General features: G+C 33.9%; 1 long non-coding RNA gene across 4 annotated transcripts; it reads right to left on the reverse strand.

Annotated features, from left to right (window-relative positions):
- Nucleotides 1-11,741: 11,741 nt before the first annotated feature.
- On the reverse strand, nt 11,742-18,389 carry LOC136211043 (uncharacterized). 4 transcript variants are annotated; one of them, XR_010678313.1, is made up of 4 exons: nt 17,697-18,389; nt 17,293-17,403; nt 13,747-13,880; nt 11,742-12,243 (listed from the first exon to the last, which is right to left on the reverse strand). It is a non-coding gene; the product is annotated as an uncharacterized lncRNA (long non-coding RNA). The 4 variants fall into 4 exon arrangements; XR_010678312.1 differs by having other exon boundaries at nt 11,742-13,923; nt 17,697-18,388; XR_010678311.1 differs by having other exon boundaries at nt 11,742-13,906; nt 17,697-18,384.
- Nucleotides 18,390-19,473: the final 1,084 nt, after the last annotated feature.

A 19,473-nucleotide genomic window follows, 5' to 3' on the forward strand; every position in this document is an offset into this window, starting at 1 on the left:
AGATGCATCAAATTACACTATATAAATTATTATTATTATTTCTATTAATTTCATATGTACCAGACTTAATTAGTGCTCTAAAACATCAATATTTATTCGTAGGGGTTATTAACAGCTCATATAAACTTATTAACCATATAAATTTACTTATTATATATACATATAAAAGTGATAGATAGGGGACAGTAAAATTAGGAAATTTTGGCCAATTTTTTCCAATCTTACCCTTAGACTCCATATTGATCGTGTTACCCTTAGCATTCACCAATAATTTCCAACCTCTGCACACGAAAACGATGCTGTTTTCAGTTCACAATCCTCGGTATCTGGGCCATCTTCTTCTCCCTTCTTTCATTGCTTTCTTTCTTCGATCTATCTCCCCTTCTCTCCTTTCAAACTTCGACTTCAAAGACTCATTCTCCTGCTCCGATACAAAATCAGGTTCCTACTCGATTGGAGAAGTTCGCAGCCGTCCAGAACTGAATGATGAGGAGGTAATTTTGATTTCCTTCATTTAGATATATTTTCCTTTTTCTTTACCTAATTTTTGTTCCTTTTTGCAGATTTATGAACTGAATATGGAATTCCTTTTCAGGGTTAGTTTTTAATTGACTGTAACAGAGTTATTCTTCTCCATTTTTCTTTGTTTCCCTCATTTGTCTCAGTTTTTTTTCCGATGTTCAAATCTCTTCTCTTTTATTCAGATGGGCAACTACCCTAGCATCCCAAATCGTTCTCACCGGATCTGTTTCTATGGAGTCTTTTATTGGATTGTTGATTAGTTTACATCCTTTGTTCTCATTGTCGATCAGTCTCTTTGTATTGTTGTCGTGGCAATGTAATTTTCTTTTATGGTGGAGTGGTTGCAACACCATTATAAAGCTCAGTTTGAATTTTTCTATTATGATTTTTGGTTGCAAACCCTTCCATTTAGGTTTCGGTTCCTATTTGTTTAACCTTTCATTCTAAAAGTGAGGAAATTTTGAAGCTTCGTGAGAAAATTGAGTTCCCATTGATCAGACGTCTGATTTCTTGATGTTGCCATGCTATGGTGAGGTATGTTCTTTGTTTTTTTTCATTTTCAGATGGCTTATATGTAAATCATTCTCAGACTGCTTGGAAACTCAGGAGCCACATCTAATTGAATATTGTTTTTCTCTCAGATTGACGAGGTTTATGCTGGTGTTAAGGTTTATGGAGGTATTAGTTTTAAGGCTTAATGCTTCTCCAGCCCCCTTAACTTGTTCAAATTGGTCATTTTACCCCTCTAATTCATCGAATGTCCTCTTTACCCCCTTAACTCCATAAAAATGGTATTTCTCACCACTTTAATTTGTCCAAATTTGTCATTTTACCCCTTCTCAACTCATCGAATATCCTATTTACCCCCTTAACTCCATAAAAGTGGTATTTCTCACCACTTATGATCCTATTTACCCTCTTAACTCCATAAAAATGGTATTTCTTATCCCTTTATAGCAGTCAAAAAAGTTGAAAAGAGAAAGAACGAATAAAAAATACAAATAACAAGAACATTAATATAAATAAGTTAAATACATTATATGTAGGGATAATGTACCAAAATAGGCCTATGATTTTTGGTGAAGTATCAATTTAGGTTCCACTTATAAAATAGCATAAATATAGGTTTAACGTTTAACAAAAGTTATCAATTTAGACTTTGATAACAGATTGTAAGGGGTGAAAAATACCACTTTTATGGAGTTAAGGGGGTAAATAGAATATTCTATGAGTTGGGGGGATAAATGGACAAGTTGAGGGGGTGAGAAATACCACTTTTATGGAGTTAAGGGGGGTAAATAGGATATTCAATGAGTTGAGGGGGTAAAATGACCAATTTGGACAAGTTAAGAGGGTTTGGGAAGCATTAGGCCTAGTTTTATTCTTTAAGCTTTGCAATTGATATGTAATTTAAGGAAAACAAACAAATTGCAATCTATTATAATTTGCAATTTCTAGTTTATAGATTTATGTGGTTTGTAATTTGCTATTTCCAATTTATTTCGATCCTAATTTTGGATTTCGTGCTGAACTCTTCTTTCATAATTTGTTACGAGAGGCAATTTAGCGATTGATAAAAGCATATAACATAAGGATTGAAGATGGTGGGGTTCTCTTTTATGTCATGCGAAAATGTGAGATATGGTTTTCTTCAACTATTGAAAGTTTAATTTTGTTTCGTTTATAATTGTGCTTTGGGTTATGACCCAAAGATAATATCAAAAAAATTAACCATATTTATTTTTTGTATTGGGATGATGTCTTCCAGGTTAAGTGCCAGATTTAGGTGCATACATGGGCGGAACCAAGGGGGATTAGGGGGCTCGAGTCCCGGCAGGCGGCCGGAGAATTGAGAAATTTTTTTTTAGTAATGGTGCACATTTTGGAAAGAAATATATTAATTTTATGTAGCAATATTTCAATGTTTAAAGGTAGATGATAGAGTTAAGGATGCTTATTTTTATTTGAGAGGTCCTATGTTTGATTCCCTTCAACCTCATTTTTTTTTTTTTAAGTTTCTATTTATTTTTATTTTATTTTTCAATAATTATAAAAACATGTTACCATTATTAATTAATTTAAATGGACTCTTTATTTTTATTTTGATAACACTTTTGAATTCATTTTTAATATGTCTTTACCATTAAAAAAAAGTAGACATATTTAATTTTCATTTTTATTATGTCTTTACCATTAAAAAAAAGTAAACATGTTTAATTTTCTATTAGTTCAATGCTAGTTTCTAAAAAAAAAAATTTACCCACCCCTAACCGGCTGGACTTTTGTGTTTTTGCTTGAGCTTATCTTGAATGCTAATTTTTCTTTTCAAAGAATGAATGTCCTTTTATAATATCAATGGAGAATAAACCGTATGGACAAAGCTTAGAGAAGAGTAAGAATATCTATACCTCGTACAAGATCCCTCATGTAGCTCTTTAAGGATTTGCTGTCCCTCCTCAGGTAGAATGCACTTCAGCCAAGGATGGCTAAAGGATTTTCTATAAAGACCATCATTGATCAAGGAGAAATAAGCTGCCCTTCTGATTATCCTTCGTGACTCTTCTTTATCTTCAGGTAATGTTCCATTTAGCAAGTATTGGTGGATAACCGTCCTCCAATCATCTTCCACTGTTGTGAGTAGGGTTACTTCTGCAGATACAAATGTCGGGGCCATTTTTACCTCGAAGGGACAGTCCGAATCCGCCCAGTTTGCCTCACAAGAAGCCATTTTGGCCAATTGATCCGCCTCTGTGTTGGATTCTCTTGGTATGTGAACCAATTCCCATCTGGCTTCTTTAGCTTCAAGGTTATCTAGCAATTTTTTGACTTCTGCTACATATTTGGCCAGGATCTCGTCTTTTACCTCGTAATTCTTGATGACTTGGTTGACCATTAGTTTTGAATCGCTGTAGATCACGATCCGCTCCGGGGTGATCTCTTGAAGTATACGTAGACCCAATATCAGGGCCTCGTACTCAGCAGCATTATTAGTGGCATGGAAATTTAATTTTGCTGCGTACCGCAATTTTATGTAATGGGGACCCTTGATCACAACTCCCACCCCTGCTCCCTCCGCCGATGAAGCCCCGTCGGTATACATCGACCATTCTTCTAACGGAGGTTTGGGATGAGATATCCCCTCATCAGTGAATTCATTCACGAAGTCCGCCAGGACTTGACTTTTCAATGATGACCTGCTTTCATATCTTACATCAAATTCGCCTAGGCGGATCGCCCATTCCATCAACCTTCCCGAAGTGTCCGGCTTCTGCAATACTTTTCTCATTGGTATATTGGTACGAACTATTACTGTATGCGCCTGAAAATATGGCCTAAGGCGTATTGCCGTGGTTACAACAGCCAGTGCCATTTTATCTAGTCTTGAATATCTGGTTTCAGCATCTTTCAAAACCTTGCTCACGTAATAAATTGGGAACTGTTGGCCATCCTCCTCCCGTATCATGACCGTGCATACGGCTTTATCCGTGACCGATACATACATGTATAAATCTTCTCCCTTCAAAGGTCGACTCATCATAGGTGGTTCTGTGAGGAACCGCTTGATTCCTTCAAAGGCATTCTGACAATCTTCATTCCACTCGAATGCTTTTTGCTGTTTGATAACTTCGAAAAAAGGCTGACATCTACGGGCTGAGCAAGAAATAAACCTGCCCAAGGCTATGATACGCCCGTTAAGGCATTGTACCTCCTTGATGTTCCGGGGCGCTTGCATCTCAAGAACTGCTTTGACTTTGTTAGGGTTTGGGCTAACTCCTTTTTCACTGATCATGAATCCTAAAAAATTTCCATATGTAGCTCCAAAAGTGCATTTCTCAGGATTTAACTTGATGTTGTGGTGTCGCAGTACGCCCAGTACTTCCTTTATATCTTCTGCATGCCTTTCTGTCGTCGTGCTTTTAATGATCATGTCATCTACGTAGACGGAATAATTACCACTTTTATTGTCCGCGAATATCTTGTTCATCATCCTCTGATAGGTAGCTCCCGCATTCTTGAGCCCGAAGGGCATAACTTTGAAACAATAAGTGGCCTGATGTGTTACGAACGAGGTCTTGATTCTATCCGAGGGCTCCATAGGGATTTGATGATAACTAGACTTTACATCAGTAAAGGAATACATTGCGTGACCGGCAGTTCCATCTACAAGCATGTCTATGCACGGTAGAGGATAATTATCCAGGTTAGCTTTATTAAGATCTGTGAAATCGATGCACATACGATAAGACCCGCCAGCTTTCTTGACTAGTACGACGTTCGCCAACCACTGGGTATACAGCACCTCCTCGATGGCATCCGCCTTTTGGAGCTTGGCGATTTCATCCTCAATCACCTTTTGCCTTTCCGGACCATGGTTTCTCCTCTTCTGAGCCACAGGAACCGCGTTTTTGTCAATGTTGAGTTTATGGGTGATCACGTCTGGGCTAATCCCGGGGAGTACTTCATCCTTCCACGCGAAAACATCTTCAGTTTCGCCAAGTACTTTGGTGATTGCGTCTCTGATCTCACCTTGTAGACTTTTAGCTATCCGCACCTGCTTCCCATCCGCCACAGGGTACATTTCGGTTTCCCCCAAAGCCATTGTGACGCGTTCCTCCTCATCCTCCTCCTTAGATTGAGGGCGAATCATTAAGGATGCAGAATATGTCTCTTGGGCCACTTTTTGACAACCTTTGACCATCATGCATCCCTTGACCTTGGGAATGTAGAGTGTTAAATGGCGAATGGAGATAAGAGCTGCAACTTCGGAGATAAAAGGTCGTCCAAGGATAACATTGTAAGCTAATTGTCCATCTAAGATTGAAAACTCCAAATCTTCTCTCCAAACTTGATCATCCCCAGTAAGGTCACAGTCCAAAGTAACCTGACCTTTCGTCTGAATGGTATGACCAGTTACTCCTAAAATATCGACCACAGTTGGTTCTACCCGGACAGGATCAATTTTAAGTTTAGCGAATGCTCCTCGCGTAATGATGTTACATGAACTTCCCGTATCAATCATTACTCGCCTTATTTCCCAACCTTCAACCATCGTGGTGACAACCAGTGCGTCCGCATGGGGTGCAATCTTCTGACCTGTATCTGAAAAAGGGCGGTTTAATGACATTCTCTCAAGGGTGGTCATCCTTGCCTTCTTTGTCGTTGGCTGATAACCAGGTCCGCCAGCTTTGACGTTAATTATGTTTTTTCTCTTCCTTTTCGTCGAGTCCTCCTTGAGTCTATCATCTTCTCTTCCTTCTATTTGGATAAATCGATCCAATTTACCTTGTCCACCAAGTCGTTTGGTTTTTCGAGTCAACTTCCAGCGAGCATCCGCATAGCCATTTTCCTTCTGACATTTATAACAATTCTCAGGAGTGGTCGTATCTGTGCGACCAGCACTTGGCGGTGTAATTATCAGTGATTTAATCTCAGAGGAGGAATTTCGTCTTTCCTCCGTCATGACGTTTCAGTGTGAACAAAAAATCCTTTATTTGACCAAGGATTCCACGATCACCGCACCAATTGATAACGCTGGAGAAATTTCTGATCGGATCACGTCCCTGTGAGGCGCCGTTGGGATCGGCCGAGGACACTCCGATGCCAAAGTCAGTAACAAATATGGAGAATAAACCGTATGGACAAAGCTTAGAGAAGAGTAAGAATATCTATCCCTCGATAGCCTAGACGTAGGCTATTTATAGTTTGATGGATTTGTAACTTCTAGGTAACTAAAGAGTCTCCATTAATGCTCATTTAATGGCGGTTACAAGTTACTCTTAATCTGGCGGGTTAAGACTATTAATGATTCATTTAATGATCATTATGGCCGAGTTGACGGTTAGCCGTTACTTAAGTAAATGGAGAGATTCGCCATAGAGATCCGCCAGCGGATCTCTTAGAGCTAACCCAGGGGGATCCACCGGGCGGCTTCCTATGCCACGTGGCATACTTGAGGCGATTATCTCTTTTGGTCCTTGCGATAATATCCCGATGTTATCAAATGTGTTGTGTTTATAGCAGAGATATATTTTTGTATGTAAAAGAGAAATTCATTGTATCCAATACGACTCTGATTTCAGTTTGTATTGGTTTTTTGAAAATTACATGTGTATGTTTCATTTGCGGCGGATACAGGAATCGACGTCCGGGGGTGCTGATTTTAGTCCGATTATTGGAAGTAATTTTTCGAAGTCCAGTCCGTTAGGGGCGGAAATTTTTTTTAAGCTTTTATCACACTTAAACTTTATGGTTTTGGTATGTTAGCTAAAAATTTTAACATTTTCACACTTTTTTTTATTTTTAGCTATAATTTTTTTTTTATAATTTTCATAAAATTTAATTTAGAAATTAAGTTAAATTGAATCTCAAAATAAGAAATTGATTTGTTTTATAGAAAAGAGATAATAAATTCTTAAAAAAAAAGATATAATAAAAATAACTTCATATAAAAACAAAAAATGAGTTTGGTGTGGTTTGAACCCATACCTCTCACCTTAAAATAAGGCTCTTAACCAACTCAACTAGTTTAAACTTTTGAGATAATGCTACATAGGTTAAATATATACTAATATTTGGGGGGGCTACACGGGACAAAAATAATGACATTCAAGGGTGGAGCCGATGGCCGAGGGGGCTTCGGCCCCCCGGGCTCTGGGCTGGATCCGCCCTGTAACAGTTTGTGTTTGATTGAGGTATATTGGTTGTCCTAGGTTGAGCAAGAAATGTTTTCTATTGTGAACATCGTGAAGCAATAGAATTCAGTCCTCCCTCAAGTGGTTTGCAATTTCATTTCTAGATTTTTGTGGTTCCTAATTTGCTATTTTGAATTTATTTCGGTTCTAATTTTGAATTTTGTAATGAACTCTTCATTCGCAGAAATTTCATTGGGTTGTATCTTATGTTTTCATTATTTTTTCTTCATTCCGATAACTTTCTTCCATGTTTTTCATTTTATTCAACACACAGATTGTTAAATCTTCCTAGAGAATTCAGAAATTCTGGATAGACATAACATTTTGGAATAGCCAATCTGACCAGGTATAGTTATTTGTTTGTTTGTTCGAAATGTTATTTATTTCCTGTTCTTCGAGTTTTCGTAAAATGTGGAGAATTGTCTATTGGTTTCTTTATTTAACTATACATTGTCAGTTTGACATGCAGACTGCTAAATCTTCTTAGGGAATTTGGAAATGTTGGATGGACAGAACATTTTGGTACATCCAATCCGATAATAGGTGAAAAATATTGATATTTCTTCAATCTGAATCTCATGGATTTTGTCCAACCATGTCACATAGGTCTTATAATGACAATTTTATAGTACCAATGAAATCTGATAAGATTTTTTAACTCTGCTGATTTGTTTTGAAAGTGTTACATTCCTCTCCAAGGAATGTCGTATATAACAATTTATGGTACCGATGAAGTCTGATATAGTTTTTTACCCTGTCACAAGCATCTTAGATGCGCAATCTATCTGGTATATATTGCATATTGGTGAAAAATGAGGTATTATATATTGTAAAAGGTTTTATTGCATTACGAATTTGTGGTTTAAACATTTAATATTCTAATTTGTTTGTGTTTTTTTATATAATTTGTATTGTATTTATTTTAAAAAATTCAGTTAGTTCATTGTGAAATTCTTTTTTCTATGCTCTATGGTTTAATATTATGCTATAATGTTTCAAATGGTCAGAATTTTCAATTTATATAGTCATTTGGTTTATCGAGAATCATGTTGCTTAGACTTCAAATGTTTGTTTCTATTGCTCTATTTATATCAGAATTTTGGCATTCGATCCAAAAAACTTTGATTCCATTTGGTATTTATAAGCTTTTGTTGTTATAACTTAGTGCCCTCTATTCGAGCTGCTGCAATCCATTGCTTTTTTTTTATCTATGTAATTCTTAATTTATTTATTTTACTTCTGTTTATGCTTATTCTTTTTTTTTTTCTATGTTGGTAAATGTATATTTTTTTCCCTATTTTGTGCAGGTGTAATTTTCAACAACTCAAGACTACGTATCCTTTCATTATTGACAATTCAAACAATGTTACAGGAAAGATGTTCCCATTTTTTATATATATACCTTTGTTTTTGTTTGTTTACTTCCAGTTACAATCCTACTAAAACTTGAACTATTTTATTTAAGGGTTAAGGTGCAAAAATACCCTTAACGTTTTGGTCCAGGGGCAATTTTACCCCTAACGTTAATAAATTGGGTCAATTTGAGAAATAATTCATCAAATTGTCTTCTCGATCATGAATCTTGTTATCTATACTTCATACATGCGTCATTTTATCAGTAACAAATCACAAACATTGGTTGGGGTGTGAAAAAAAATAAAAAAAATAAATAAAATATACTGTCTTTTTGTACGAATTAGAAAAAAAAAATCAAAAAATCTACCGAATTTATAAATATTAATCTCAAATTCTATTATTAAAGTATACAAAACATGAAATCTTTTTTTAGAACGAATTATTATGCAATTGGTGCAAAATAATGAACAAAAATATCTGTGTTTTATGATAGTGTCTGAAATTGACTCAATTTATCAACGTTAGGGGTAAAATTGCTCTTGGCTTCCAACGTTAGGGGTAAAATTGCACCATTTTAGACGTTAAGGGTAAAATTGCTCCTGGTTCAAAACGTTGGGGGTATTTTTACACCTTAACCCTTTATTTAAGGTTTTATGAAATTCATCTCTTAATGTTAAGATTATTCTTGCAAGATTGCAATTTGTTTGTAAGTTTTTAATCACTAATTTACTATCTAAATAAATAGTTTTTACATACTATAGGTTGAACTTATTGATTTCACCTAATTCTTTCCGGAAGCAAAGCGAGGGTATCCATTTAGTATATATTGTTTTCTTTCAATTAAATGTTATAAGTTCAAAATTGATACAATATTATAGCTGACATAAAACAATTATGATTTTTTGTTTAATCCATATCTTGAATTTTATATTTTTAGAAATTGTTATTCTCGATATTCTAGAAATAAATTTACATAAAATTAAATTACCTATTTATATTTAAAAAATGGTATATTTTCTTAACATATTTTTTAAAATCTCAAAATATAGTGTGATATCGTAAATATCAGAAGTAACCTTTAATGACCTTCAATGACCTGTAATCACAACAAAGAGATAGACAGAGAGCTGGAATCCGGCGAAGCTTAAGTTAGTAAGATATCCAATAAAGAATATCAATTTGAAAGCAATTTGAATAAAAGAAAATGGGTTAATGATCACATACCAAAGTTCTCAAATTACTGCTATTTATAGTTGAACACCACTTTCCAACGGGCACGTGTCAATTTATTATTGGCTTCAGACCTAATTGTTTCGCGTTAACCTGAGTTAAGCGCTCCTTTTGAAATCCGAAGCTTCGGCTGGCTTAGAGCATCTCCAATAGAAGTTGCCCAAAAGAGTGCCAGTTGATGTGGCATCAAGTTTGGCAACTTTTAAAGGGTGCCTACTATTAGAGTGATTGTAAGTGCCAAGGAAAGTTGCCAATTTTTGGCAACCTTGTTTAATTATTTTTTTAATATACTCTCCTAGAAATAATAAAATCTGGAACATTTTATTTATAATAAAATAATAATTTGTAGGATTATAGTGATAACTTTTCAAGCAACATCTATTGGAGCATTTTTTAAGTAAAAGTTGCCAAAAATGATGTGGATGAAAGAGACAATAAAATACAATATTTTAGTAAGTTTTGACACTCTTTTAGACACCTCTATTGGAGATGCTCTTATATGTGTTTTCGAACCTTATTTTCAATAAAAGCCTTTGAAAGGATTGTGGGCTGAGGTTATTAATGTTTTGTATATTTAATAAATAGTTTAAATATAATTGATGTTTTGAAATAAAAAATTTCAATTGTTAAACATATTACAAAGGGATAAAAAAAAAAATACAAGAGTTCCAATATAAAAATAAGTGCAATTTTACTGTGTATTATTTGGAACACGTAAATTCTGAAAAGAAAAAATAATTATTACTTAAATTTGATGTTACTTTTGAATCTGATGCGATGAGTGTTACGGAGATGCTTTCTTCTGGGCGAGTTGATCGTACTGAGGTTGGAAGAGTGATCGAGGATATTCGTACGTTGTTGGTAGAACGACCGGATTTTTTATTGGCTTTTGTCTCCAGATTAGCGAATGGTGCAACATTTCTAGACCTCTAATTTATACACTTTAATCTTTTAAAATAATGATTTTATTAGTTTAACATAATAATTTAGAATTATGACTTAACATAATTGTAAATAGTTTTTCAAAAGTGAATTTATATGTAAATTTCTCTAATTATTTCAGTGATTCTTGTGTTCCAGTCTATTTCCATTCTGCTTTATGTACCGACTCTGTTTTGATTAATTGATTTAAGTATGATTTTTTCAGGAAAAAAATATAATTAGTTATGAAGTTATAATTAATAATATTATTAAAATAAATGTTTAATATATAACCATTTTCTATATATTATAAATAAATGTTTAATATGTAACAATTTTCTATTTATATTATAAATAAAATATATTTTTATATTTATACGAATTCGAAATGTTGATAGCTTTAATCTTAAATTAGAAAGAAATAATCCAAAGGTTTGAAAACCTTAGCTTCTAATAAGATGTATCTTTCACAAAGATTGAAGCTTTTATATCTCTATAATCAGGACCAGAGATAGAGACCTGGAAGGCTCAGACCCCTCTGGCCGTTGGAACCACCCCGACCAAGGTGGTTTCGGCCTCCTATCTCCTATTGAGCACCCAAGATAGAGGCAATCCAACTTAGCTGGACAATTCAAATTTAGCCCAAGAAAATGGCAAATAATTAGGTCCATCTTGGAGCAAATTTAGTTTTTACAAAGTTGTAAAATTACAATTTGATACGTTTGGTTTGATACTTTTAATCTGATTGGAAATTTGATATATTAGATAATTGTTATAAATTGGTGATTTGATTAAACACAATTTCTTAGGTTCAGATGATTAATTAACTTATTGAATTTATATTTAATTATAAAATCTAACTTGATTAATACGTGATAAACGATAAATTTCCATTTTCATAAAAAAGAATGATAAAAAAATTCTAAGTTTATGCAATATGACTAATTTTACTTTTATAGTCCAAATCTAACTTAATATTGAGATGTTCTACCGTGATACGTAAAAATTACTTCTGGACAGTGAGATCATAATATGCGCAAAAAAAAAATATACACGTGTCAATTCGGCCCTCCAACCGACCAATCCTGTATTAGCCACGGTCTACCATCCTAGAATAGAAATGACATAATACCCCCAAATACACCATTAACCTATCTTTTAAAGCAATAAGGGTAAAATAGTTACAAATAATCTAATGGCAAGCTAGTAAATTGGCTAAATGACAAAAAAAAGTAAATAGATAGTGACAAAACATCAAATAGAGCTTGTGGCAGAATTGGCAGAACTTGCTGACGAAGTCAATCCACACATCGTGTGGGCTGAGGTTTCAACATTCCACATGTGACGTATTGGAAAGTCCACACACTGTGTGAATTAACTCAAAAAGATCAGGAGCTCTGTATTCGACCACACATCGTGTGGCTAGGGTGACACGTTGTGTCACTGCCGTTGCCCTGTTTCTTCGTTTTAAGCACTTGGCTCACACGCAATGTGGACTCTGTTTCAGGGATTCCTCTGCTTCCTTTACATTGATGCCCTCATCATATACCCTAATCTAAAAATACTAATTCCAATTTATAAATTCTAAATCCTAAAGATATATCTAGACCCCTAATTTATAAACTTTAGTCCTTAAAATATAGGGATAAGATATCAAAATATGTCTAAGGTTTTTGAAGAAGTATCAATTTAGGCTTCGCGTACAAAATAACACCAATGTAAGTTTAACGTTTAAAAAAGTGTACCAATTTAAGCCTCAATAATGGAACGTGAGACGTTATTCATGTTACTCCATTACGTCCTGTCAATTCTACATGGAGAGAGAAATAAAAACTTAACGGATTAATATGAATGACGTGTCACATTTCGTTATCGATATCTAAATTGGTACTCTTTTTTAAACATTAAGCCTAGATTGGTGTTATTTTGTACTGAAGCCTAAATTGATACTTTCCTCAAAACCTTAGGCCTATTTTGGTACCTTATCCCTAAAATATATTAAAAATAATAATTTACTTAGTTTGATATAATTCAAATTGTTACATTATATATAAATTTTTTAAAACTGAATTTCTATATAAATTTCCAAATGTGTAACAAACTGCTGTTAGGCATCATTAAAATATAGTCTAAGCATAAACGAACATAAAATGTTTCTCTTTTCTTTTCTTCCTTCTGTTATATTTTAAATAGTATCAATTTAAGTTTCAATAACGAAATGTGACATGTTATTTATATTACTCTCTGATTGAACTTAACTTAACGGAGTAATATAAATGATGTGTCACGTTCCATTACCGATGCCTAAATTGGTATTGTTTTGTAAACTTTAAGCCTATATTGGTATTATTTTGTACATAAAGCCTAAATTGACAGTATCCCCAAAACTTTAGGCCTATTTTGGTACCTTATCCCTATTTAAAATATGGTAAAACCTCTAAATAGGAATAACCTCTCAAACGTTATTTGTTATACACTTTTCAAGTCCCATCTTTAGAAACTATGCCTCTATATAGTAATAATTATATATTTATATGTATACATATACATATATATATATTAAGAATTCAAACTAAATTATAAAATATTAAAAAAAACTATTGAAATTATCTATGAGTTGGAAACACAAACTTCAGCTTGAAATTATAAATATTTAGTATTCTAATTGATGTTTACATTTTTCCCATAAAATTCTTCCAAATATCTATATTGAAAACCTAAACTCTAAATTGAAATTCTAAATATTTAATTTGTTTCATTAATGTCTATTGTTATGCATTATATATAAACCATGCATACCTGTGATAAAAATTTAAAATTTTATATGTTGAGAAATTTTATTATACCAAACTCTATTTAGTAATAACCTCCCAATTGTTATACAAATAGTCAGGTCCCAAGTGTATTCCTATATAAAGGTTTTAGTGTATAACTTTTTTTATATAAATTCTAATATATAATTTCAGAAACACATTAGAGTTTCAAAATACTTAAAAAAACTAAACACCAAAATACATACACTTACTCAATGAATGCCATCAGGTCCCCTTTTATGAACTCCTCACTAGCTATGAAGCACCGACTCGGGTGCGGACACGGGTCCAGAAAACGCCATTTAATCAAACAGACTAAAAGTCATCCATTCATCATCGCTCTCTTCTGATAAAAATAAAACGGAAAAAAATCTTCTGTCCCGAATTCCCTGTCCCGAATTCCCGGTCCCCTTCCCTGTCTCCCATTCAACTTTTGACACGTGTCCCTTTAACTACACTTTAACCAAAGTTAAGTATATCTAACCATAGTTAGTAGCAATAAAGTAAGATAAAAGGGACACGTGTCAAAAATTGAATGGGGGACAGAGAATTCGGGACAGAGGATTTTTTTCCAAATAAAACAATCAAATGTCAGCAAACATAAAAATGTCAGTAGAATAATGTTAAAGAAAACAAATAAGTTTATGTTTTAGAAATAACGTTTTTGGATATTGATTCCGTTTCAGTATCCATTTCCACGTAGGTTATTGGATCCTCTTAAAAAAAATTAATAAATTCTTAAGTTCAAATCCGGCAACCTCATTTCTACTCGTACGTAGACACTTGAAGTCTAAAACACAAAACGATTTCAGTCTATGTCAGCGTTTATATATATTAAAGGCTTAATACATCAGTTGCCGTGAACTTGTCTAAAAAGGTTGATTGGCCGCCTGAACTTACATGGTGTCTCATTAGCTCTCTAAACTTGCTTAAAATGTAATGATTAAGTTCCTAAATCTATAAAAAAAAACGCCATAAAAATGTACAAAATAAAAAATTAATTTGTTTTAAAGACTTAAAATCACGAATTAAGCCTTTACTTTTTAAGTTTTGAATTTTTGTACAGGAGGCAAATGGATCGCTGTAAGCAAGTTCAGGGGTCCAATTAGTCATTTTAAACAAAATCAAGTGGCCAATAGGTTATTTTAAGCAAGTTGAGGGGGCTAACGAGACACTATGCAAGTTCATGGGGCTTTTGATGTATTAAGCCTATATTAAACTTCTCCAACTTGCATTTAGAACACTTAATGGCCCCTAAACTTTCAAAAAAGAACTTTTTATCACCTCAATTTACTTAGAACGACTTTACCGCCACCTTCACTTCCTTAATATGACCTTTCCACCACTTGAACTTGCTTAAACTGTCAGTGGCACGTAAAGTGCATTTTAATCAAATTGAGGAAGGCCAAGAAGCCGTTTCAAAAGTTTAACAGGGTCATTAGGCATTTGGTGTAATTTGGAGAGTTGAGTATGTATTAAGCCATAATCTGTAATTAGTTACCTTCACTACCATAAAAGTATCTTTAACCCGGTACCTATGCTTATTAGGTTTCTGATTCAATTCCCCACTCAGTCAAAATTTAGCCCCTATTGATAGACAACATGTAATGCTAATGCAAAATCCTTATCAAGATCTGTGATTTACCCGCAAATGAAGGCCTATGTTTACCTAAACTTTCTATAACCAAAAAACCAAACATTAGTATAAAATAAAACTAAACACCAAAACGGATATACGTACTTTAATACAAACATTGACGAAGGGAGAGTGCATATGATCCGTTGCATTTGGCTACCGGAATCCACTGTGGGAGAGGTGGTTTCAGGCAACATTATGCCTAGTAAGAGGATTTTCATACATTTTGTGTCTGTGTTCGTGTCAGTTTAGTTTGATGGATATGTTATTATGGCTATGTTTTAGAAATAAAACTTTCTGGTATTTGTTTCTGTTTCAGTTTCAGTTTCTGTTCAACATAGGTTACCAAATTTCGATAACCTCAGTTCTACTCGTACATAGACACTTCATGTCTAAAACGCTAAACAAATTGAGTCTAACAACACTCTAAAAGGTCATAAATGGTTGTTATATACAATTGACGCTAATGATATGGGATATTTTAAAAATGTAAAGTTTGTAGGAATAGATATTATGCAAGTACACCAGTATCTGGGTTGATTACTCCATAGTATATAAAAGAATTTGGACCTAATTAATTTAATCCTAAAAAGTTACCTTATAACAGAGTATTTATCACACTCATAATTTATAAATAGTATTACTGATAATTCATAAATGTAAACATAGTTACTAAAGGCGCATGGCGCACTAAGGCGCACGGCGCACGGTGATGGCGCGCGCCATAGCGAGACAAGGCGCACTTACAAAAACAAAAACTATAAAACTAACATAAAAATGCAATAAATATTAAATCATGACAATATTCTTAAGCATAAATAAACTTTAAAATGCAAAATAAACCCCATGTTGGAAAGCTAAAGTTGAATACTAATCCTAAGTTCTAACTTCTATTCCTGATCAAAACTCTCCAAATTCATCACTCCTGTTGAATTTGAATCCCCCTTGGCTGCTTTGTTTCTGTTTGAATTCGTTTTCTGTGTTTTGTTCTACTACACTTCTTCCTCTTAAAATAAGACTCTGTCGCTTCCTCTTCTAATTAATTCAAATAATGTATAATCTCTCTCTTTCTTTTTAATATTTGCTTTTTCCCTCATTTGGGACCCTTCAAAACACTTCTTCCAGATATGTACCTGTCAAAAAACCCATAAAACTGCCCTTATGTCACCAAGGCGCGCCTTTGGCAACTGCCCGTGGGCGCAAACTGGCGTGCCACGGCGGTTGCGCCATGCCATGGGGGTGTCATGGCGCTAAGGCCTGCGCCATGTGCCAAAGGCGCGCCTTTAATAACTATGAATGTAAATGCCCTGAGTTCATATATATATAGATTTAATATATATTAAATCCCTCCAAATTGCATTCAAAACACCTAATGACCCTCCTAAGCTTTTAAAAAGAACTGCTTAGAAGGAACTCGCTACCTTCACTCCCTTAAAATGACCTTTCCATCACGTGAACTTGCTTAAACTGTCAATGATGCGTAAAGTACATTGTATCACCATATGAACATAAGAGTTAGTCATTACAGTTTATGCAAATTCAAGGAGGTCAAAAAGCCTTTAAAAGTTTAAGAAGGTCATTAGGCATTTAGTGTAATTTGGAGAGTTGAGTATGTATTAAGCCTATATATATTCTTATAACTAAATATGAACTGCGAGTATCAAATTAGTTCACAACTTAACTTTTATCTAGTCTAGTCCAAAAGCGATACATAAATGTTAATATATACTCATAACTGTTATCTAGTCATACTTGTCTAGATTATCTAAACTTTGGAGATGTCTCATTGGCAATCTAAACTTGCTTACAATGACCTATTGACTTCCTAATGTAGCTACAATAATCTATACACTATAACCTCCTAAACTTGCTTAAAGTGATACACGTTCTAATTGTCTAAATCTCTCATTGCTTAAAGTGATATACGTTCTAATTGTCTAAAGCCATTTCAAACAATCACACATGTCATTCAACATCAGAACTCCAGCCATTAAAATAATTGCAACAAACGGAAGATCTGTTCTTCAGTTTTCACTGTAATCAACCAAGCATACCTAGAGAGATTATATATAGATATAGATAGATAAATAAATTGAAGATGAGTTTCAAGCATTGGCAATACCTGCATTTGTTTCAGCCGTAGTTAGATTGATAGATGCATCCTTTTTCCCCTCAATTTCCTTCTTCAATTTATCTTCTCTAGATAATAAAGCCTCTTCGGCATTTTGAACCGCTGACATCAAAGAAGTTACCTATATTATTTATAGCCTCTGAACTGCTTAAAGTCATACGCGTAGGAGATATTTTAAACAAATCCAGGAACCTAATGAAATATCTCCTAAGTTCAAAGGCTAATCGGATAATTTAGATCATTACAAGCGCCTCTCATGTGTTAAGCCATTTCAAACAATCAGATGTCATTCAACATCAGAAATCCAATTCCAACAAAGGCAAGATCATATATGTGTATATATATATATATATATATATATAAATAAATTGAAGATGAGTAAGCAATGGCAATACCTTCATTTGTTTCAGCAGTAGTTAAATCACAGATGCATCCTTTTTCTCCAAACTCAAAATCCTCCTTTCTAATTCCTTGAATCTCCTTTCATAGATATCCATATCAGTCTTAGTTCTCAACTTCTCACATTCTAGCTCGCAATTTTTCCTTTTCAATTCAATAATTTCATTTTGGTCGATTTCATTCTCTTTCAATTTACTGAGTAATGCATCTCGCTCTTCTATTAAACGATAAGCTAATTCCTTAAACTCCCTGCACTCCTTCTCTAGCCTTAACTTCTCCGACACTTGAATCTCGAATTCCTTTTGCAATTCCTTTTTCCCCTTAATTTCCCTCCTCAATTTATCTTCTCTGGATAACAAAGCCTCTTCGGCATTTTGAACGGCTGACTTCAAACAAGTTACCAGCTCCGACACAGTCGGGCCTTCGACATCCTCTTGAGATCGTCCAGCCATTTCTCAATAAAAGTAAATAGAAGATGAATGATCCGATGTGTTAAGAAGAAAACAAAAAAATCTCTGAAATTATGTCTGTTACAAACAAAATAATCTAATTAATAATCCTAAACTAACCTGCTGAATAGTGATCGATCGGTTCTTTTGCGCCGGAGCTGTAGCGAAGCTGGCACTTGGCGACTGGAAAAAATGGGTCGGTTCAAGGTTCATTAAAGGGAGGGAGGGGATGGGAAGGGGGGAGATTATTTATAGATCCTCTGTATCCCACCAATTTGGTGGAACTGAAATTGAGGTTATTTCAAGGTTTTTGAACCTCAATTTAACTCTCATTTAACCTTCATTTAAACTTAAACTTCTAGCCAAGCAAGTTTATACAAAAATAACCTCCATTTAAACTCCTTTTCAAACAGGGTGAAAAAAATAACCTCCCTTCAATAAATCTGCTCGAATCCCATCCAAGCACTTAAAAAATAAGAGGTTTTGCTGGTCTATCAGAGTTGGGAAGTGAGAACGATTTTCTTGAGGATCAACTCCATCATTCAAAATGGACTCGGCGTCGTTTTATTGGCTCTACAATATGGAAATAAATAAATAAAAACCGATGTATTTTCCCATTTTTTTATTTTACAAATATGGATTTAGGTTTTTTTTAAGACTAGGAGATAACGGTAATTTTGTTAAAAATAAGGATGTTAAAATTAAAATTAGCAATTGATGAATTTGAAACTAAAAAATTTAAAGATTTATTGAATTTTCGAGTAATTTTAACTCTTCAATTTTTTTTTAATTTTAATGTTATTTAGGTTTTGTTTTGTGAGAAGATATAAAAATAAATATTTAAAGAATTCTAAAAATAATAATTTTAAAAAATAAAAAATTGGTTACATAGTAAATGTAGTACTAAACAATTTTATGAAATTTTCTTTTTATATCTTATATCGTTAACGGTCATTTTTATCATCGTTTTTAAGTACCTATTTGGGAAAAAAAATTACAAGTACCTATGATAACATCCGGATATTATTTACGGGATCAAAAGAGTAATTAATCAAACGACTACGGATAAGGAGAGCCGCCGAAGCAGTGGTGTATGAAGCAAGGTATAGACACGACGGATGATAGATTCCTCAACACGCCATGGATGGTCAAACACTTCGGGAGACCCGCTGTCACACCTCAATACGCCCGCTGAACGGCAGAGCCGATTCCCAATAAAGGCAACTAATAACCCATTAATGTGCTAACAGTCATACTTGAATAAGATCAGTAACCGCCATTAATGAGGCATTAATGGAGACTTTCTAGTTATCCGGAGTTACAA

This window comes from Euphorbia lathyris, chromosome 1, assembly GCF_963576675.1.
Source record: "Euphorbia lathyris chromosome 1, ddEupLath1.1, whole genome shotgun sequence".
NCBI lineage: Eukaryota > Viridiplantae > Streptophyta > Magnoliopsida > Malpighiales > Euphorbiaceae > Euphorbia > Euphorbia lathyris.